General features: G+C 41.4%; 1 protein-coding gene and 1 non-coding gene across 3 annotated transcripts in view; both read left to right on the forward strand.

Annotated features, from left to right (window-relative positions):
- TESK2 (testis associated actin remodelling kinase 2) overlaps window positions 1–19,975 on the forward strand; it is a 139,896-nt gene that overhangs the window by 99,081 nt on the left and 20,840 nt on the right. The window lies entirely within an intron of this gene.
- On the forward strand, window positions 11,761–11,867 carry LOC118627311. The gene has a single exon (XR_004959074.1). It is a non-coding gene; the product is annotated as a U6 spliceosomal RNA (small nuclear RNA).

Raw genomic sequence — 19,975 nt, forward strand, 5'->3', positions numbered from 1 at the left:
TAATAACTTCTAGCACAGCACTTGGAACTGGGATGACATTTAGTAACTATTTCTTTTTATTTATTTATTTATTTTTTCTTTATTGATTTTAGAGAGAGAGGAAGGGAGAGGAAGAGACAGATAGAAACATTGATGAGCTCTGGCCAGTTTGGCTCAGCAATTAGAGCATTAGCCCACAGACCAGAGAGACCCAGGTTCAGTTCCTGCTAAGGGCATGTACCTCAGTTGCAGTTTGTCCCCGGCCCCCGGTTGGGGTTGTGTGGGTGGCAACCAGTCGATGTGTCTCTCTCACATCGATGTTGCTCTCTCTCTTCCTCCCTCTCTCCTTCCCACTCTATCTGAAGCTAAATGCAAAAATGTCCTCAGGTGAGGATAAAAAAAAAATAATAATAAAAAAAATAGCCCTGGCCGATTTGGCTCAGCGGTTAGAGCGTCGGCCTGTGGTCCTGAGAGACCCGGGTTCGGTTCCTGCTAAGGGCATGTACCTCGGTTGCAGTTTGTCGTGTGGGTGGCAGCCACTCGATGTGTTCCTTTCACATCAATGTTTCTCTCTCTGTCTCTCTGTTCCTCTCTCTCCCTCCCACTCTACCTGAACAAAAAATGGAAAAATGTCCTCAGGTGAGGATAAAAAAAAAAAAAAGTCTGGCCATTGTGGCTCAGTGGTTGAGTGTTGACCCGTGCACCAAGAGGTCACCGGTTTGATTCCCTGTCAGGACATATGCCCAGGCTGTGGGCCCGATCCCCAGTGGGGGGCATGCAGAAGGTGGCAATTGATGTTCTCTCTCAGCGATGTTTCTATCTCTCCCTCTCTAAAATCTATAAAGGAAAAAAAATTAAAAAAAAAAAAAAAGGAACTGTCTTTAATAAATAAATAAATGAAAGCTCTGTTTATAAAAAGAAAGAAGGGAAGAAAGAAAGAGAGAAAGAAAGAAGAAAGAAAGAAGAAAGAAAGAAAGAAAGAAAGAAAGAAAGAAAGAAAGAAAGAAAGAAAGAAAGAAAGAGAGAGAGAGAGAAAGAACATCGATGGGCCGCCCCCTGCATGCCCCCCACTGGGGATTGGACCCCCAACCTGGGCATGTACCCTGACTGGGAATCAAACCGGTGACCTCTTGATGCATGGGTCGATGCTCAACCACTGAGCCACACTGGGCACCATTCCTATATTTCTTAAAATGGTTTGTCAATAATTACAGTAGACAGGCATAGCTTTTGTTAATGCCTATAAAGTATTGATATTATTAGGAGGAATATTTCCCACATCCAGTAGTGATCTGGACTCTCTGGGCTTGAATCATTTCTACAAGTCTTAATTGGAATTATAGACATTAGTTACATTTGGAACAGTCAGACACTTAGGTGTGTTTTATTTATTTATATATATATTTTTTTCTCTAAATTTTTTTTTTTCTTTATTGATTTTAAGAAGAGAAGAAGGGAGGGGGAGAAAGAGATAGAAACTTTGATGAGAGAGAACATGGATTGACCATCTCCTGCATATCCCTGAGTAGGGTCGGGCCCACAACCCGGGCATGTGCCCTGACTGGGAATCAAACCAGCGACCTCTTGGTGCATGGGCTGATGCTCAACCACTGAGCCACACTGGCCAGCCTATTTATTTATTTATTTTTTTAAGTATTTTTATCTTTATTGATTTGAGAGAGAGAGATAGAAACATCAATGAGAGAGAACATCGATTGGCTGCCTCCTGCATGTCCCCCACTGGGGATCGGGCCCACAACCCAGGCATGTGCCCTCACCGGGAATCAAGCTGACAACCTCTTGGTGTGTGGGTTGATGTTCAATTGCTGAGCCACACCAGTGGGCTATTTATTTTTTCTTTACTGAATTTAGAGAGAGAGAAAGGGAGAGGGATAGAAAGATAGGAGATAGAAACATCAATGAGAGAAACATCGATTGGCCACCTTCTGCATGCCCCACACTGGGGATTTGGCCCACAACCTGGGCCAGGAATCGAATGGGCGACCTCTTGGTGCATAGGTTGACCCTCAACCACTGAGCCACACCAGCCAGGCTGTTTTTAACTGCCTGTAGTAAGGATAGACTTCTGAGTTTTTAAGCAAACACATATTTGTTAAAGAGAACTCAGTTTGATAAAAGATCAGACAGAACTGTTTTTTAAGTTTAATTAGTTGAATTAAGAATTCATATTGTGTTGAGTAGGAATTCTTAAGTATGTCTTCGACTCAGAAGAACTTGTCTTTCACAAGTATCGAGGAAGTGGAAATCTTTGGTTTTTATTTATTTATTTATTTATTTTGAAATTATTTTGTTGGTTATGGTTTAGCCTCCACATCAAACCTATTTTATTTATTGATTTTTTTTTTTCTTTTTAAGAGAGAGAGGAAGGAAGGAAGAAAGAGCAAGAGAAACATCACTACTTGGCCAGATCGGAAATCTTTGGTTTTTAAAGACAGAAAATATAACCCAATATATCAGTTAGCTGTTGCTATTATAACATCCAACCACAAAACTAACTCAAAAGCATACAGCAACAGACTTATTTCTCATAAGTCTGCAGGATTGAGCTGAGCTGAGCTGAGCCCAATTGGGCAATCTGCTGGTCTCACTTGGACTCACTCATGCATTAGCAGGTCAGTGGTGGTCTGCTCTGGGCTGGGCTTTGCTGGGGCAGCTTTGCTCCAGCTGTTTATAATCTTTCCTTCTGGGACTTGTGGGCTAGCCTGGGCATGTTCTTTTAAAGATGATACCAGAATTGCAAAAGTATGCCAGCCATTTGCACAAGTGCTTTCCATAATTCTGCTTATCTTCAAATTTGCTTGGCTAGTATCCCATTGAACAAAGCAAGTCACATGCCTGAGTCCACATTGTGAGCCTACATGTCAAAGGGCATAGATTCAGTAAGGGATGAAGAATTGGAATCATTGCTGCATTCTTCCATACCCTATAAATATCCCAATTATTAAATCATAGTTATTTGTCTTTTGTACCCTACTTGAGGGTAAAGACTTTCTCTCATTTAAAAAAATCATAATTGCCCTGGCCGGTTTGGCTCAGCGGTTGGAGCGTCGACCTGCGGTCCTGAGAGACCCGGGTTCAGTTCCTGCTAAGGGCGTGTACCTCGGTTGCAGTTTGTCCCCGGCCCTGGTTGGTCGTGCGGGTGGCGGCCACTCGATGTGTCCCTTTCACGTCGATGTTTCTCTCTCTCTCTCTGTTCCTCTCTCTCCCTCTCACTCTACCTGAACAAAAAAATGGGAAAATGTCCTCAGGTGAGGATAAAAAAAAAAAAATCATAATTACCAATTATTAAACACTCACTATTGGTTAAAGTGCATTACTTGGTGCTTTTGCATATTAGCATAATTCTCACAATTCTCACAAAATGGAGTCCAATTTCCTCCATTTTATAGGTGAGAAAACTAAGGCTTAGAGAAATTAAATAACTGCTCCTAAGGAGGACTTGGATCCAGGTTCATCTGACTTCCTGGCTATATTCTTTCCATTGCAACATGCTGTCCTTAATTCATTTATGTATTCCCCACAGTGCTAAGCACAGGTTCTTGAATATGTAGAATGTGTATTTGAGTCTTGCTAACTAGATATACATTTGGAAAAGATATTTTCTGGCTATTGGGTATGTTAGAATATGTTTGGATGCACGTAACAGAATATAGTTAAATAGCCTTAAACAAGAATAACTGTAATTGCAGCAGTTTCTTAGGTTAAGGGTTGGTTTGATTCAGCAGTTAAATGGATGTTATCTGGGGACCCCACTTCTTTCTCTCTCTGCTTTGTCTTTACATTGTCAACTTTATCCTAAGGTTGACTGTCATTCATAATAAAAAAGTAGCTTCCACCAGTTTACATGCTATATGTTTTCTCTTCCATATATAAGATGGAGGATGCGGGTCAAAGAAAGAGAGAAGAGAAAGATACTTTTGGACAGATTATGTGTCAACTCATAATGCTGTTCTTTTTTTAGTGTTGTTATTTTTGTTTTATTTTTTCCCAACGCATTTATCCCCTCTATGCCCTCTTCTACCTCCATCTACCCCCACCCCTCTTTAATTTGTTTTTAACCCTGGCTAGTTTGGCTCACGGTTAGAGTGTCGGCCCGAGGACCAGAGTCATGGGTTCAATTCCAGTCAAGGGCACGTACCTTGCTTGTGGTTCAATCCCTGGCCCTGGTCGGGGTCATGTGGGAGGCAACCAATTGATGTCTCTCTCTCACGTTGATGTTTCTTTCTCTCTCCCTCCCTCCCTTCCACTCTATCAAAAAATCAATGGAGCCCTGGCCGGTTTGGCTCAGCGGTTAGATCATCGGCCTGTGGTCCGGAGAGACCCGGGTTTGGTTCCCGCTAAGGGCATGTACCTCGGTTGCAGTTTGTCCCTGGTTGGGTCGTGTGGGTGGCAGCCACTCGATGTGTCCCTTTCACATCGATGTTTCTCTCTCTCTCTTCCTCCCACTCTATCTCAACAAAATGTTGAAAAATGTCCTCGGGTGAGGATTAAAAAAAAAAAAAAAAATCAATGGAACAATATCCTCAAGTGAGGATTTAAAAAAAAATTTTTTTTTAAATTTTCACCCAAGGATATGTTTTCTTACTGATTTTTCTATTTTTATTTTAGTGAGAGGAAGGGAGAGAGAGAGAGATAGAAACAATGATGTGAGAGAGAAACATCTATTGGTTTCTTCCCATATGGGCCCTGACCAGGGATCAAACCCACAACCTAGGTATGTGGCCTGACCAGGAATTGAACCTACAACCTTTTGGTGTATGGGATGATGCTTCAACCAACTGAGCCACCTGACCAGGCCATAGCACTATTCCTTAAAAAAAATTTTTTTTTTCTTTATTGATTTTAGAGAAAGAGGAACGGAGAGGGAAAGAGAGATAGAAACATCGATGAGAGAGAACATCGATTGGATGCCTCCTGCGTGTCCTCCAATGGGGATTGAACCCACAACCTGTGCATGTGCCCTGACCAGGAATCAGACCAGCAAACTCTTGGTACATGGGTCAACGCTCAACCAGTGAGCCATACCAGCCGGGCTAGCACTATTCTTTTTAAGTTTATTAAGAAAGGCACAAAGAGGGAAATATCTTTGTAATTAAACAGTTGGGGAAACCTCTTTGTGCAGATCCTCTCAGTGCCTAGAAGACTGGGAATTTGGAGAATGAGTAGGGTATAAGGTTGTGGGGTAGGGGTCTTAAGTAACAATACTTGAATCAAAGGAGTCAGCAAAAGAATTGCTTGGCAGGTAGGATTTTTGGGGGTCTCTTGCTTTTTCTGCCATGGAGAAACTTTTTTTTTTCCTACTGTGCCACTGAGAACCACCCAGGTATAAACACAGCAATTGCTTGACCTAGTGAAATGATATAGCCTCTTTACAGCAATGTCTTCTCTGTCTGGCATATACTTGGTATGGAAAGAAATGCTTTTGGCTCATGAGGGAATGGATCAACCCTGCAAGGGGACTGAAGAGAATATTTTTATTTACATAGCTTTCATCCTTTTCTCACTCACCATTTCTACCCTCACTCTGTACCTTCTTTCTTTAATAAAGAATAGTTACTTTGGAAATTCCATATGTGGGTTGATACGTGTTGTTTCTGAGTTGTTGTTGTTGTTTTTTGTCAGACCTGTAAGAAGCCTTATATAATCAGAGAGCTTACAATGAAAGGAAACTCTGTGGGTTCAGTGACCAAACTTATACATTATTTATAAAATTGAGCAGCCAGACCCCGATTCCAGTTTCTTGGTGTGCTGTGATATTGCCATTACTTGTGCCTGCTTCTTTTCTTGATTTTTTGTGGCCCAGTACAGAGTATCCTCCTGGCCTTATTTATATACCTTGAGGCAGATGTGAAACCGTCCTGGTTTTGGGTTAACTTTGGCAGCATAGCCATATCTACTTTTTAAGCATAGGGTGGATTTGGGGAAGCTATTACTACCACATGGCAATTAAGAGGACACACCAAAGGTACTAACATTGACTGTCTCTGTGACTCAGGACTTCCAAAAGGAATGGTGAGGAAATGACAAAGAAGTGAACTATCTGCAAGGGAAGAAAGGGATTGACTATACATACCACTTTAAGTGAATCTGCTGTAGGCTAGGCGCTCTGCTAGGCTCTGGGTTTATCAGGATAAAAAAGAAGGCTGCAACCTACTGCTGCAAAACAAACTACCCTAAAACTTGGTGGCTTAAAGCAATCATTTTATTTTGCTTGTGAGTGTATAGGTCAGGAATTTGGAAGGGCTTTGCTGAATCTGATCCACCTGTGTCAGCTGGGGTAGCTGAGCAGGAGGACCCACTTCCAGGATGGCTCTTGCATTCACATGTCTGGTGCCTGTGCTCCTGAGCCCCTCTCTTTCTTTATTTTTTTAAAAACTGAATTTATTGGGGTACAGATTTCAAGTGTTCAACTCAATAAATGTACACTGCATCATACACCCACTGCTCCAAGCAAAGTCTCTTATACAGTTCCCATTTTGCTTCCCTTTGCCACCTCCACCTACTCCCAACCCCCTTTCCTTCTGGCTACCACACACTGTTGTCTGTGTCTATGTGTTATGTGTATGTGTTTTTTTGCTTAATCCCTTCACCTTCTTTCATCCAGTCTCCCATCCCCCTCCCCTCTGACAGCTATCAGTCTGTTTGCTATATCCATGCTTCTGTTTCAATTGTCAGTTTATTTTGTTCATTAGATTCCACATATAAGTGAGATCATATGGTATTTGTCTTTCTCTGACTGTGGGTCCCTCTCTTTTACTGCATGCTATCTCATTCTTTAGGTCATCTCCATATGGTTTGAGCTTCTCACAGCTTGGTGATTTCAGGATAGTGTTAGAGGGACGATGACTGATGAGAGGTACAAACCACCCAAGTGGAAGCTGCAGGACTTCTTGTGACCTAGCTTTGGAAGTTCCATAATGTCACTTAAGCTGCATTTTATTGGTCAGCTTTGATTCAAGGGAAGGTAAATTATTAAATTTTACATCTCAAAGACTGTTTTTATTCCACTGTAGTGTCTTTCATGAACTCGGTGTTTAGTGACTGTGATAATGAGAAATTTCTTACTGTGCCCTTCCTTAGAAACTTTTTTTTTTAATCCTCATCTGAGGATATTTTTTCCATTGATTCCCAGATTGGGGGGAGGGGGAGAAACATTGATGTGAGAGACACACCAATTGGTTGCTTTCCAGATGACCTTGGGGATCGAACCTGCAACCCAGGTACATGCCCTTGAAAGGGAATCTAACTTGCAACTCTTTGGTCCATGGGCTGAGCCAGACCAGCCAGAGCGAAACTGTTTTTTAATATTCAGCTGTTGTTATTCCATGCTGTTAACTCTCAGGTCTCCTATATATTAATGGTTGTTATTCATTATAATTTATATTCTCTATTTCTGTCATCTCCTGTTTTCCACTATTTCAAATACAACTTAGCTCGGTTATGTCACTCTTCAATCTTACCATTTTCTATTGTTAGAATTTTTGTTCAGCCTAATAAAAAAAAGGAAAGTTAGTTTTGATTTTTTTCTCGTATCTTGAATTTAATCATTTCACAATCCCACCCTAATGTTTTTTGTTTGTTTGTTTGTTTTTGTTAATCTTCACCCAAGGATACTTTTCCATTGATTTTCAGATAGAGTGGGAGGGAGGGAGGGGGAGAGAGAGAGAGAGAGAAACAGACAGACAAACAGACAGACAGACATCGACATGAGTCAAGGCTGGGGATCAAACCTGCAACCCAGGTGTGCCCTTGACTGGGAATCGAACCTGTGACCCTTAGGTCCAAGGGCCGACTCTCTGCTGATCCATACCGGCCAGGGCCTAATATTTTCTTTTTTATAGCTATCTGGTTATTTTTTTTCTTTCTGTTCATGCCACAGTCTTATTCCATGGCTGGATTCGTACAAATACTTTGTGGCTGGTTTTCCTGTCTCCAGTCTTTTTTGCTTCTATTTGATATGTTACTTCTGTTTAAATTCGATAATGTATACTTCTGTTTAAAAACTTATTTGCCTTGCCCTGGCCGATTTGGTTCAGTGGTTAGAGCGTTGGCCTGCGGTCCAGAGAGACCTGGGTTCGGTTCCCACTAAGGGCATGTACCTCGGTTGCAGTTTGTCCCCAGCCCTGGTTGGGTCATGTGGGTGGCAACCACTTGATGTGTCCCTTTCACATCGATGTTTCTCTCTCTCTCTCTCTCTCTCTCTCTCTCTTCCTCTCTCTCCCTCCCACTCTATATGAACAAAAACAAAAAAATGTCCTTGGGTGAGGATAAAAAAAACAACAACTTTTTTGCCTTGCCCTGGCCAGGTTTTCTCAGTGGTTAGAGCGCTGGCCTGCAGTCCAGAGAGACCCGGGTTTGGTTCCTGCTAAGGGCACGTACCTCTGTTGCAGTTTGTCCCCGGCCCTGGTTGAGTTGTGCTGGAGGCAGCCACTCGATTTGTCCTTTTCACGTTGATGTTTCTCTCTCTCTCTCTCTCTCTCCCTCCCTCCCTCCCACTCTATCTGAACAAAAAATGGAAAAATGTCCTCGGGTGAGGATAAAAAAATAAAAACTTATTTGCCTTGCCGGTGTGGCTTAGTGAATTCCGTGTCATCCCTTGCACCAAGAAGTCACTGGTTTGATTCCCAATCAGGGCACATGCCTAGGTTTCGGGCTTGATCCCCAGTAGGAGGTATGTAGGAGGCAGCCAATCAGTGTTTCTCTCTCATCAATATTTCTGTCTCTCTCTCTTTCCCTTCTTCTCTATCTAAAAATCAATAAAAACATATTTTTAAAAAATCTTCTGTTTAACATTCTAGACTTTCTCTAATCTGATTTCAGAATGCGAATCCCTCCCTTTAGTTCGGTGGATCTTTTAGCCGACTTCTACACATGCTGGGCTTAGATGTGGCTTCCACGACCTAGAATGCTCTTACTTCTCTTCTCACTCCCCCTTTCCAAGTTTTGTCAAATCCCAGTTTCTCTAATGAAGCTCAGTCTCCCAAATTCCTGACCTACAATCACACAGGGCCTATAATAATACCCTGTATAGCTGTGCCCATAGTATAACTCACCCTTGAACAACATGGATTTGAACTATGAGAGTCTACTTATATACAGAGCTTTTTCAATAAATTTGTAAAATATATTTTTCCTTCTTTTTTTATTTTTAAATAATGTTTTATTTTCTCTAGCTTATTTTATAGTAAGAATACAGTATAACATATAGAATACATGTTAATCACCCTGGCCAGTTTGACTCAGCAGTTAAGAGTGTCGGCCCTCAGGCCCTGGCCGGTTTGGCTCAGCGGTTAGAGCGTCAGCCTGCGGTCCACAGAGACCCGGGTTCGGTTCCCGCTAAGGGCACGTACCTTGGCTGCAGTTTGTCCCTGGCCCTGGTTGGGTCGTGTGGGTGGCGGCCACTCGATGTGTCCCTTTCACATCGATGTTTCTCTCTCTTCCTCTCTCTCCTTCCTGCTCTATCTGAGTAAAAAATGGAAAAATGTCCTCGGGTGAGGATAAAAAAAAAAAAAAAGAGTGTCGGCCCTCAGACCAATGAGTCTTGGGTTCAGTTCCGGTCAAGGGCAGGTACCTTGATTGTGGTTCATCCCTGGCCCTAGCTGGGGTCGTGCGGGACGCAACCAGTCGATGTGTCTCTCTCCCTCTCTCTATCTCCCTTCCACTCAATCTGAAGATAAATGAAAAAAATATCCTCGGGTGAGGATAAGAAATATATATATATATATTTGTTTATCAACAGTTTGTTATCCATAAGGCTTCTAGTCAACAGTAGGCTACTAGTAGTTATGTTTTTTGGGAGTCAAAAGTTACATATGACCTGGCCAGTGTGGCTCAGTGTGTTGAGTGTCATCCTGTGCACCAAGAGGTCACCGGTTTGATATCCTGGTTGGGATACATACCTGAGTTGCGGCTTGATCCCTGGTAGGGGGTGTGCCGGAGATAGCCAATTGATGTTTCTGTCTCTTTAAAAATCAATAAAAACATATCTTAAAAAAAAGTTACATATGGATTTTGAACTGCACAGATTTGGCTCCCATATCCCTCGTATTGTTTAAGGGTCAACTGTATAATTTTAGGATGTGTTTTTAGTTGATTGTTTAGTGTAGACCTAGTTCAAAGAAAGCTGAATTAGCCCCAGTGGAAAGAGCCAGAAGTCAAAAATAGTGTGAATGCCACATTCAAGTCCTTTCACAATTAGGGGTTTGCTTATTTCATTTATACTTGTAAAAATAGCTAAAAGTAGTCCTATAAATATATGTTGACATCTTTACTTTTGAAAAAGTAGCTTTAGTTTTTTGATTTGATCATTTAGTAAAAAAAAAAAAACTCTAAATAAATTGTACATGTTTTCTGCTCTTATTTTAAGTAACTCCTTATGACATTTGAGAAACAAGAATTTTTGATGTTGGCAGTTTAACCCAGAAATAATAGAAGAGTTCATTTAGTTTACTTTATTCTTAAAGCAGTTTTCCCCTGACTTTCTAGTTTACTTCTGACTCATTTATTTATTAAAAAAACATTTACTGGGCTCCACACACAGTGTATCCAGTACTATTCCAGGTACTGAGAATATAATGGTGAACAAATAATAATGTCTGCCATCTTGGAATTTACATTGTAATCAGTAGGGTGTAGGCAGAGGAGTTAGAGTAAATAAGAAAAAAAAAAAAAAAAAAAAAAATATATATATATATATATATACACATACACACACACACACACACACATACATACATATAGTATCAAGTATTGTGGAGTTTCAAGTGTTGTGGAGTTTGCAATTTCAAATATGTGGACAGGGAAAGTCTTATAGAAAGGGCAAAAATTAAGAAGATAAGGGACCTAGCTGTGTGAATATCTGGGGAAAGTGTTCTAGGCAATGGGAACAGCAAATACAAAGACATGGGGGAAGATATGTGGCTGGTGTGGTCAGAGATCTCCAAGGAGGGTGAGGTGGCTACATTGGCGAGAATAAAAGAATGTTCATAGATGGGGGTCGGAGAGGAAACACAGGCCAGATTACATAGTGTCTCATGGATCATTGTAAGAACTTCAGCTTTTACTCATAGTTTTACTAAAAACTATGAAGTTTTTAGAGGTTTTTGAGTGGAAGTATGATGTGATGTGACTTAACTTTTAATAGGATCACCATGGCTACGGTGAATTAGACTGAAAAGGAGACAAGGGTGAAAGCCAGAAGATTAGTTAAGAGACTATTTCAATAGAGTCTGTGCAGTAAATAAAAACTGTGCAACCCTGGCCAGTTTGGCTCAGCAGTTAGAGTGTCGGCCTGTGGTCCAGAGAGACCCAGGTTCAGTTCCCACTAAGGGCACGTACCTCGGTTGCAGTTTGTCCCCGGCCCTGGTTGGTCATGCGGGTGGCAGCCACTCGATGTGTTCCTTTCACGTCGATGTTTCTCTCCCTCTCTTCTCTCCCTCCCTCCCACTCTATCTGAACAAAAAATGGAAAAATGTCCTTAAGTGAGGATAAAAAACAAACAAACAAACAAAAAACTGTGCAAAAAAAGATGAGAGATAGCCTGGCTGGTGTGGCTCAGTGGTTGAGCATCAACCCATGCACCAAGAGGTTGCTCATTTGATTCCCAGTCAGGGCACATGCCCAGGTTGTGGGCCAAATCTCCACTCAGGGGCATGCAGGAGGCGGCCAGTTGATGTTCTCTCTCATTGACGTTTCTCTCTCTCTCTCCGTCCCTTCCTCTCTCTCTAAAATCAATAAAGAAAAAAAAAAAGATGAGAGATGCTGCTCGCTTCAGCAGCACATACACTAAAATTGGAACGATACAGAGAAGATTAGCATGGCCCCTGCGCAAGGATGACAGGCAAATTCGTGAAGCGGTCCATATTAAAAAAAAAAAAGATGAGAGATGTACAAAGGTAACTTGGACCAGAGTGGTAACAGTGGAGTTGGTGGTTCTGGACCTATTTAGAAAATAGAGAAAACAGGCTTTTCTGATGCATTCACTGTGGGGTATAAGAAGATGAAAGAAGTCAAGGATAACTCTGAGATTTTGGGCCTGAACACCTGAAAGATAGCATTGCTGTTAATAGAGACGAGGAAGACTGTAGGAGGTACATGATGGGAGATGATCAAGCAATCAGTTTTGAACAGGTTTAGTTTGAAATATTTATTGGACATCCAAGTGGAGATAACTTCATAGAGCATTGGCATTCCAAGGACTACTGAGTGATACCTTTCTTGTTCAGATCCTGTTTATCAGTTTTTTCACTAGGTAACATTTCATTTACTTGGAAGGAGCCATTTTCAGCTGCTGTATTACTTCCTGAGTAATAATAGTTAAAAATAAGTTGTTTTTTTTCCCTAATGCTTTCTATATGCCAAAGCCTGCTAAACTCCCTACTCCCTCATATATTATTTAATTATTGCACCGTCCGATGAAGTAGATGGTATTTTTTCTGTTTTACAGATGAGAAATCTGAGAGGTCAGAAAGAAATGATCTAAAGTCTCTTAGTTAAGTAGTGGAGCTGGGATTTGAATCAAATTCTGGCTGGCTATAATTGTGTTTACTAGACTTGAAGCTCTTTGGGCTTGGCTGTTTTGTTACTGCTGAGTCTTCATAACTGGCACATAAGGGCATAATATTGTTTGGTGGATGAATAAATGAATACTGCTTCCCAATACTTGAGCTTCCAGCAATTAAACTGTTAGCTACAGTGACATCTGCCTCTTTCAAGGCTGTGTAAACACACACACACACACACACACACACACACACACACACACACACACAGAGCTGGAGCTGCATTTCAGAGCTGCCATCCCAAAGGAAGTGCCTTGTGACCTCTTATGCCTCAAGCCTTTGGTATGTTAAAAGAGGGTAAAATAACCTTTGGACTGGGCCTAAAGCAACCTTGTGTCCTGAAGAACTGTTTGCAGAGATAACAGGAAAGCAGATATTATGACTATCAACTGATGGCTGCTGGATTGAAGATTAGCATTGTTAACAATTAGCATCCCAGTGCTAGCTTGTGTGCACCAATAGAAATAACCTTTTTCATATTGATGTCATTGTTCCCCTTCCCTTTCTCATAAATACCCTTGCCTTTATTTTCTAATTGGAACATTATTAGGGCTTCTGCTTAACTAAGTACTTACCAAATATCTGTTCTTTTTTTTAAATCTCAAATAAATGCATGTTACCTCTCACTTTGAAAGGCTTTTTATTTTTAGGTTATTAGTTGTTTTGGCCATCCATTTAATGAATTTTTTCACAGTGTTGATAGTGATAAGCGGCAGATTTCTCCTAATCCTCTCCATGACTATGAAACTAGTATGGCAGTTGAATTCGTAGAACTTTTTTTTTTTTTATCCTCACCTGAGGATGTTTTTCCATTTTTTGTTCAGATAGAGTGGGAGGGGGAGAGAGGAAGAGAGAGAGAGAGAAACATCGATGTGAAAGGGACACATCCAGTGGCTGCCACCTGCAGAGCTGGGGACAAACTGCAACCAAGGTACATGCCCTTAGCAGGAACCGAACCTGGGTCTCTCGGGACTATAGGCCGACACTCTAACCGCTGAGCCACACCAGCCAGGGCAACTCTTTTTTAAATTATTTTTCTTAATTTGAAAAATAGTGTCATTCACAGGAATTGGGTCTGTGCTGGCTCTTGAGAGCTGTTTCTTCTTTGGATTTAGTAGCAAGTAGGACAATAAAAGGAGAGTGGTCTCGCCCAGCTGGTGTGGCTCAGTGGATTGATGAGCGTAATCCCATGGACTGAGAGGTCCTGGTTTGATTCCCAGCCAGGGCACATGCCTGGGTTTCAGGCTAGATCATCAGTGAGGGGTGTGCAAGAGGCAGCCAATCGATGTTTCTCTCTCATCAGTATTTCTAGCTCTCCTTTTCCCTTCCTCTCTCTCTCTAAAAAAAAAAAAGGAGGGTGGTCTCCCAATATACCTCTCACACAGTTTTACTACTTTTAAGGACATTCAGGTTTCCTATATCTGATAACATAACCAGTATCTGTACTGTACTTTGTGTATTTACTTGCTCTTTATGTTGGTCTTTTCTTGTACTCATGGTCACCATTATTTGATTAGACAGTACATTCTTAGATCAGTGATTTTCAAAGTGAATCACAAGGATCTTACCTTAGCACTCTCATTTTAGCACATTTCACCTTCCTATTGTAATTGTTTGTGTCTGTTTTCTACTCAGCAAATTCATTAAGCAGACACTGTGTCAAGAGAGTAATTAATAACTTGCAAAAAAAGTATTAGTACAATGCTTAGCCTTCCTACAAATGATAGTTCTCTTTTCCTTCACCCTGACTGTTAGATCCCTGAGGGAGGAACACATGAGGCCAAAGTGATGCACGAACAGAATTTTATTCAGGACATCTGTAAAGCGGGTGGGCTGAGTCCAAAATAGTGTCAGCTCTGAACTAGCCGGGGCTTGCTGCTTATAAAGAGCTTTGGGCCTTGGCCGGTATGGCTCAGCGGTTAGAGAATCACCCTGCGGAGCAAAGAGTCATGAGTTCGATTCCAGTCAAGGGCATGTACCTCAGTTGCGGTTCATCCCCGGCCCTGGTCGGTGTTGTGCAGGAAGCAACCAGTTGATGTGTCTCTCTCACATTGATGTTTCTCTCCCCACCCCCAACCTCCTTCCCACTTTATCTGAAGATAAATAGAAAAATATCCTCGGGTGAGGATTTAAAAATAAAAAGGAGCTTTGGGTGGGCTTTTTTTTGGTGGGTGTTTTGGGGCATGTACAGGAACCAAGACCAGGCAAACAAGATAGTGGTTGCTTATTGGAAACTGCTAAGGGTCAGATTCCCATACCAGTCCCAGATAGACAGTGAACAATGAAAGACCATATCTACAGAGGCACTCCTATGGCAGGGTGCTCGCTGGCCTAACACTGACCTATCCTGTTTTTTATATATTATCACTGCTGTGGGAAAGGGGACCTTCTTTGAGGGTATGTTTATTAAAGCTGGGGACACTGGCACAGGAAGGGCATAGAAGAAGCAATAGGAGAGCATAGGCTTTGGCTCACTGGAAAAAGAGGAAAAAGGGGGCCTTGGAGACAGACAGGCTCAAGGAGAGCTGCTGCTGCCCATTGCTCTCCTGGTTGCAAGTCTCATGGGGACCGATGCATGCCTGTGGGGGAAGGAGCAGGGAACGGGAAAGCTGCAGGAGTGCTCCTGGGAGGGAGAGTGAGACTGGGGACCTATTTTGGAGGGGTTTTAAAGGCTGGGGGTTTAGGAAAGGTCTTGGGGAGATCTCAATAGAATATTCATCAGTTTTATGCTGATGTGCCAAATTGAGTTTTATTCCCTTAACTTCATCTGTTTCAGTTTCAGCTATCTGTCCTTGGGTATGGTCGGCAATGACTCTAACTGGATCTCTGCTATCTATCTCCCTGAGTAGGGTGATTCAAGCTACTTACCTTCTGGTTGGGGAGAAGTGTAAACCATTTACTCTAAGTGTCCTTGGTTAGGGAAGGTAGGATTTTTCGATTTACTAGATGGTTATAAACTGCTTGGCCTTTTAACTATCTATTTCAGTTTCAACTATCTGTTTCAGTTTATTCTGCTTGTCCCGGATTACTAGCCTGTCTCATCACCATGTCCTGTCCACTTTACCTCCTTACTATCTCGAATCTATTCATCTTTTACCATTTCTTTCTGTCATCATCATCTCTTGCCACAAACTTCTTACTAGTCTTCCTATCATCTTATTCCTCATCTTAAATCCATATTGTCCATATTGCCAGCCAGAGTGGTCTTTTAAAAATACATATCTACTTTTAAAACATCTTAGCTATTTTAAATATACAGTTTAATAGTATTCAATGTGTTTACATTGTGCAATTAACAGATCTCTAGAGTTTTTTCATCTTGCAGAATTGAAACTCTATACCTATTATATAATCTCCCCATTTCCCCCTCCCTCTAGCCCCTGGTGACCACTATTCTATTCTGTGATTTTGACAGCTCTAGGTAAGTTAGAGAAGTGGAATCAAATCGTATTTGTCTTTCTGTGACTGGATTTTTTCACTTTCCATAATGTTCTAAAGGTTTGTTCATGTTGTAACATGTGACAAGATTTTCTTCTTGAATAATTTTATAGCACATTTTACTTATCTAGTCATCTGTTGATGGACATTGGGTTGAACATGGATATACATGGATATACATGGATATACATCAAACCCTGCTTTCAATTTATATATATCCATCCATCCCAAAGTGGGATTGCTGGATGATATGGTAGTTCTGTTTTTAATTTTTGAGGAACTACTGTACTGTGCTCTGTTGCAGTTGTACCATTTTACTATCCCATCAGTAGTGCACAAGGGTTTCAGTTTCTTCACATCCTCATCAACACTTGTTATTTCTCTCTGTGTGTGTGTTTATAGTAGTCAACCTAATGGATGTGAGGTGATATCTCATTTTGGTTTTGATTTGTATTTCTTATTTGTTACAGAGACTGACTTTTCCCTTTTGATACATAAGGGTTTGTTTCTGGGTATTCTATTCTATTCTATTCTATTCTATTCTATTCTATTCTATTCTATTCTATTCTATTCTATTCTATTCTATTCTAATTCTATTCTAATTCTATTCTGTTCAGTTCCCATTCATTCTGTTCCACTCCATTGTTCTATTTGTCTGTCTTTATACCAACACCACAATGTTTAATACAATTTAATTTTGTTTCTTCCTGCATAAACCCTTTTAATGACTGCTCATTACCCTCAGGGTAAAGTCAAAACATCTGATCTTTGCTCCTGTCTCAACTGAGCACTTTAGCTGTACTTAACCTCTTTCAGTTCTACAAATAGGACATAACTCTTTCCGCCTTTGGGCCTCTACACCAGCTCTTCCCTCTGCCTAGAACACAACCTCTCCATCTCCTTTTGACTTAGCCAAGTCCCACTTAACCTTTAGGACCTGGCTTAGTAAGATATCACTTACTCTGGGAAGTCTTTAATAGTCTCCCAAGCCCTGGCCGGTTTTGCTCAGCGGTTAGAGCATCGGCCTGCGGTTCCAAGAGACCCGGATTCGGTTCCCGCTAAGGGCATGTACCTGGGTTGCAGTTTGTCCCTGGCTCTGCTTGGGTCGTGCTGGTAGCAGCCACTTGATGTGTCCCTTTCACATCTATGTTTCTCTCTCTCTCTCCCTCCCACTCTATCTGAATAAAAAATGGAAAAATGTCCTTGGATGAAGATTAAAAAAAAAAAAAGTCTCCCAAGATTAGTTAGGTAAGTCTCCTGTATGCTCCCATAATACAGTAGTATTTGTCACAATATTTATTATTGATTTTAATTCACTCTTTGTATCTGTTATGCAGATTATAAATTCCTTGACTGTTTTTTTTTATATTCATATCCACTGGTTCCTAGCACCGTGCCTGACAAATGATAGCTGCTTACCACATTTGTTGATTGAATAAATCTGTGGCATTTTCTGGCTCAAAACCTTCAGTGATTCCTTCAGTGATTCCCTCATTGATTGCAGTGTAGTTTTATAACCTTAGTTACTTACCAGAATTATTTAGGAGCTTTTTAGAAAGCACAGATGCCAGAGCCTCACACAGGACCAATTCTCAACTCAAGCAAAGCAGCAGATCTAGATATGATGATCCTCAGAAGGGTTTGGGGGATTATAAATGGTAACAAATGTTTCTCAATTATTAGGAGCAGAGAATAACCATAGCACTGAATTCTGAATCCCTTTCCAAATGAATTCAGAAGGTTTTGACATACAATTAATTTCATGAAATGAATTCATTGAGAACAGGTGCAATGCAATACTTATAACAGTGCCTGGTAAAACAGGCCCTCGATAAATACTTGTTAAATAAATTAAGTAAACTGTCCCTAATCATTATATGTTCCTAACTTACATATAGGAATCCCTTCTCCACTCTCCATTAATCAGCTCCTATCAGCTAACTCAGTCTTCAGAGCTTAAGGTCTTGTCCAAAGAAGGGCCTTAAAGATGCAACAGTGTGTTATTCCTTTTTTTTTTTTTTTTATCTTTATTGATTTTAGAGAGAGAGGAAGGGAGAGGGAGAGAGGGAGACAGAAACATCCGTGAGAGAGGACATTGATTGGCCGATTCCTGCATAACCCCCAAAGGGGATTTGGCCCATAACCTGGGCATGTGCCCTGACTGGGAATAGAACCAGTGACCTCTTGGTGCATGGGTCGACGCTCAACCACTGAACCACACTGGCCGGGCTCAAGCTAACTACCCTTAACTGTGGTGCCCTCTAGCCAACATTCCAGCCTCCCAACATCTAAGAATTTGGAGTTTAGTTTCCCTAAGCTTGATGAAAAAGCAATGTGTGAAGAAGCCCAACCCTACCTCTTCAGTAACCTACTACAAAACAGATAATGGTCCCAGTCTTCATAAAACTGATATACAGTAAGGGAGAGAGACAAAAGAAACATTCAAATAAATGAAGAATGATATGTTATGAGATGTGTTACAATAATAAAGGAAAGGGTGTGCCCGGCCAGTGTGGCTCAGTGGATATGCCCAGGTTGCAGGCTTGATCTCCAGTAGGGGGCATGTAGGAGCAGAGAATAACCATAGCACTGAATTGGCCTTAAACCAGTATTAGATGCTTCCTAGAGAGTCCCAGTGGCTGACAGAGGAAAGATATTTTGAACAAGTTGGTAAAATAAATCTATACTTACTTCACTCAAGATTAACCATCTAATTTTTTTCCTTTACTCTGTCATTTGGGAGGATACATCATTCTGACACTTGAGATGGTCTGAAACTAAGGAAAAGAAGAGGCTCTCTCTCTCTTTTTTTTTTTTTTTATCCTCACCCGAGGACAATTTTCCATTTTTGTACAGACAGAGTGGGAGGGAGAGAGAGGAAGAGAGAGAGAGGGAAACATCGATGTGAAAGGGACACATCGAGTGGCTGCCACCTGCACGACCAACCAGGGCCGGGGAGAGACTGCAACCGAGGTACATGCCCTTAGCGGGAACCGAACCCGGGTCTCTCCGGACCGCAGGCGGACGCTCTAACCGCTGAGCCAAACCGGCCAGGGCAGAGGCTCTCTCTTTTTCCTTGAAGATGTATATATTTAATTTGTACACCAGAGCTCAAATCTTTTCTCTGCAATAGAAGTAGAACTGGCTGGTTCCTCTTTCCCACCCCTTCCTTTGATAGCTCCAAGTAATCTTTGTGAATTTCTGGGTATTTAGTTGCCTATCTGACCCTTAGCCTTCAGAGATTTCTGTCTGCACTTGGAGTGACTGTTGGGTGGCTGGGAAGCTGTCTTCCACAAAACAAATTGAAAATATTTGAAACCTTTTTTCCCTTTCTATCCCTCTGCCTACTGTTTGCCACTAGAAGATATCATTTGAGCTTGTAGTTTGCCTCCTTTAACTTGTACTTCTTTATCCAGAGGCCTAGCACTGTTCTGATATAGGCAGAAGAGGTAGAAGAAATGATTGGTTTATTTGAGGACAGAGTTTCCTTTGATATAAATCACCTTAATTAGAACTTAATCTCTTTTGGTTTCCACTTTTATTTTGTTCACTGTTAAGCCCCTGCTCCTCAGATCTGGTGAGGAAGCAGGGTGCGTTGTCTTCCTTAGCAGATTGCTTTGAGCTCCCTTCACTTTGAGCTTAATCACCATGTGAATGTCAAAGGTTCCTGTCTGGGTCTAGAGAGCGTGGGGTTGTAGCAGATGTGAGTAGCAAGCTGGAGGAAAGAATGCTTTTTTATTATTATTTATTAATACATTGGTTCTGTGAGACTTTTTTATTAATATTGATTTTAGACAAGGAGGAAGGGAAGAGAGAGAGAGAGAGAGAGAGAGAAACATTGATGTGAGAGAGACACATCGATTGGTTGCTTCCCACTCATGACCCACTCTGGGCTGAAGATCAAACCTGCAACCCAGGTACGTGTCCTTGACTGGGAATCAAATCCGTGACCCTTTGGTGCATGGGTCATTGCTCTA

The sequence above is a fragment of the Molossus molossus genome, unplaced genomic scaffold (assembly GCF_014108415.1).
Source record: "Molossus molossus isolate mMolMol1 unplaced genomic scaffold, mMolMol1.p scaffold_m16_p_12, whole genome shotgun sequence".
Taxonomy (NCBI): Eukaryota; Metazoa; Chordata; class Mammalia; order Chiroptera; family Molossidae; genus Molossus; species Molossus molossus.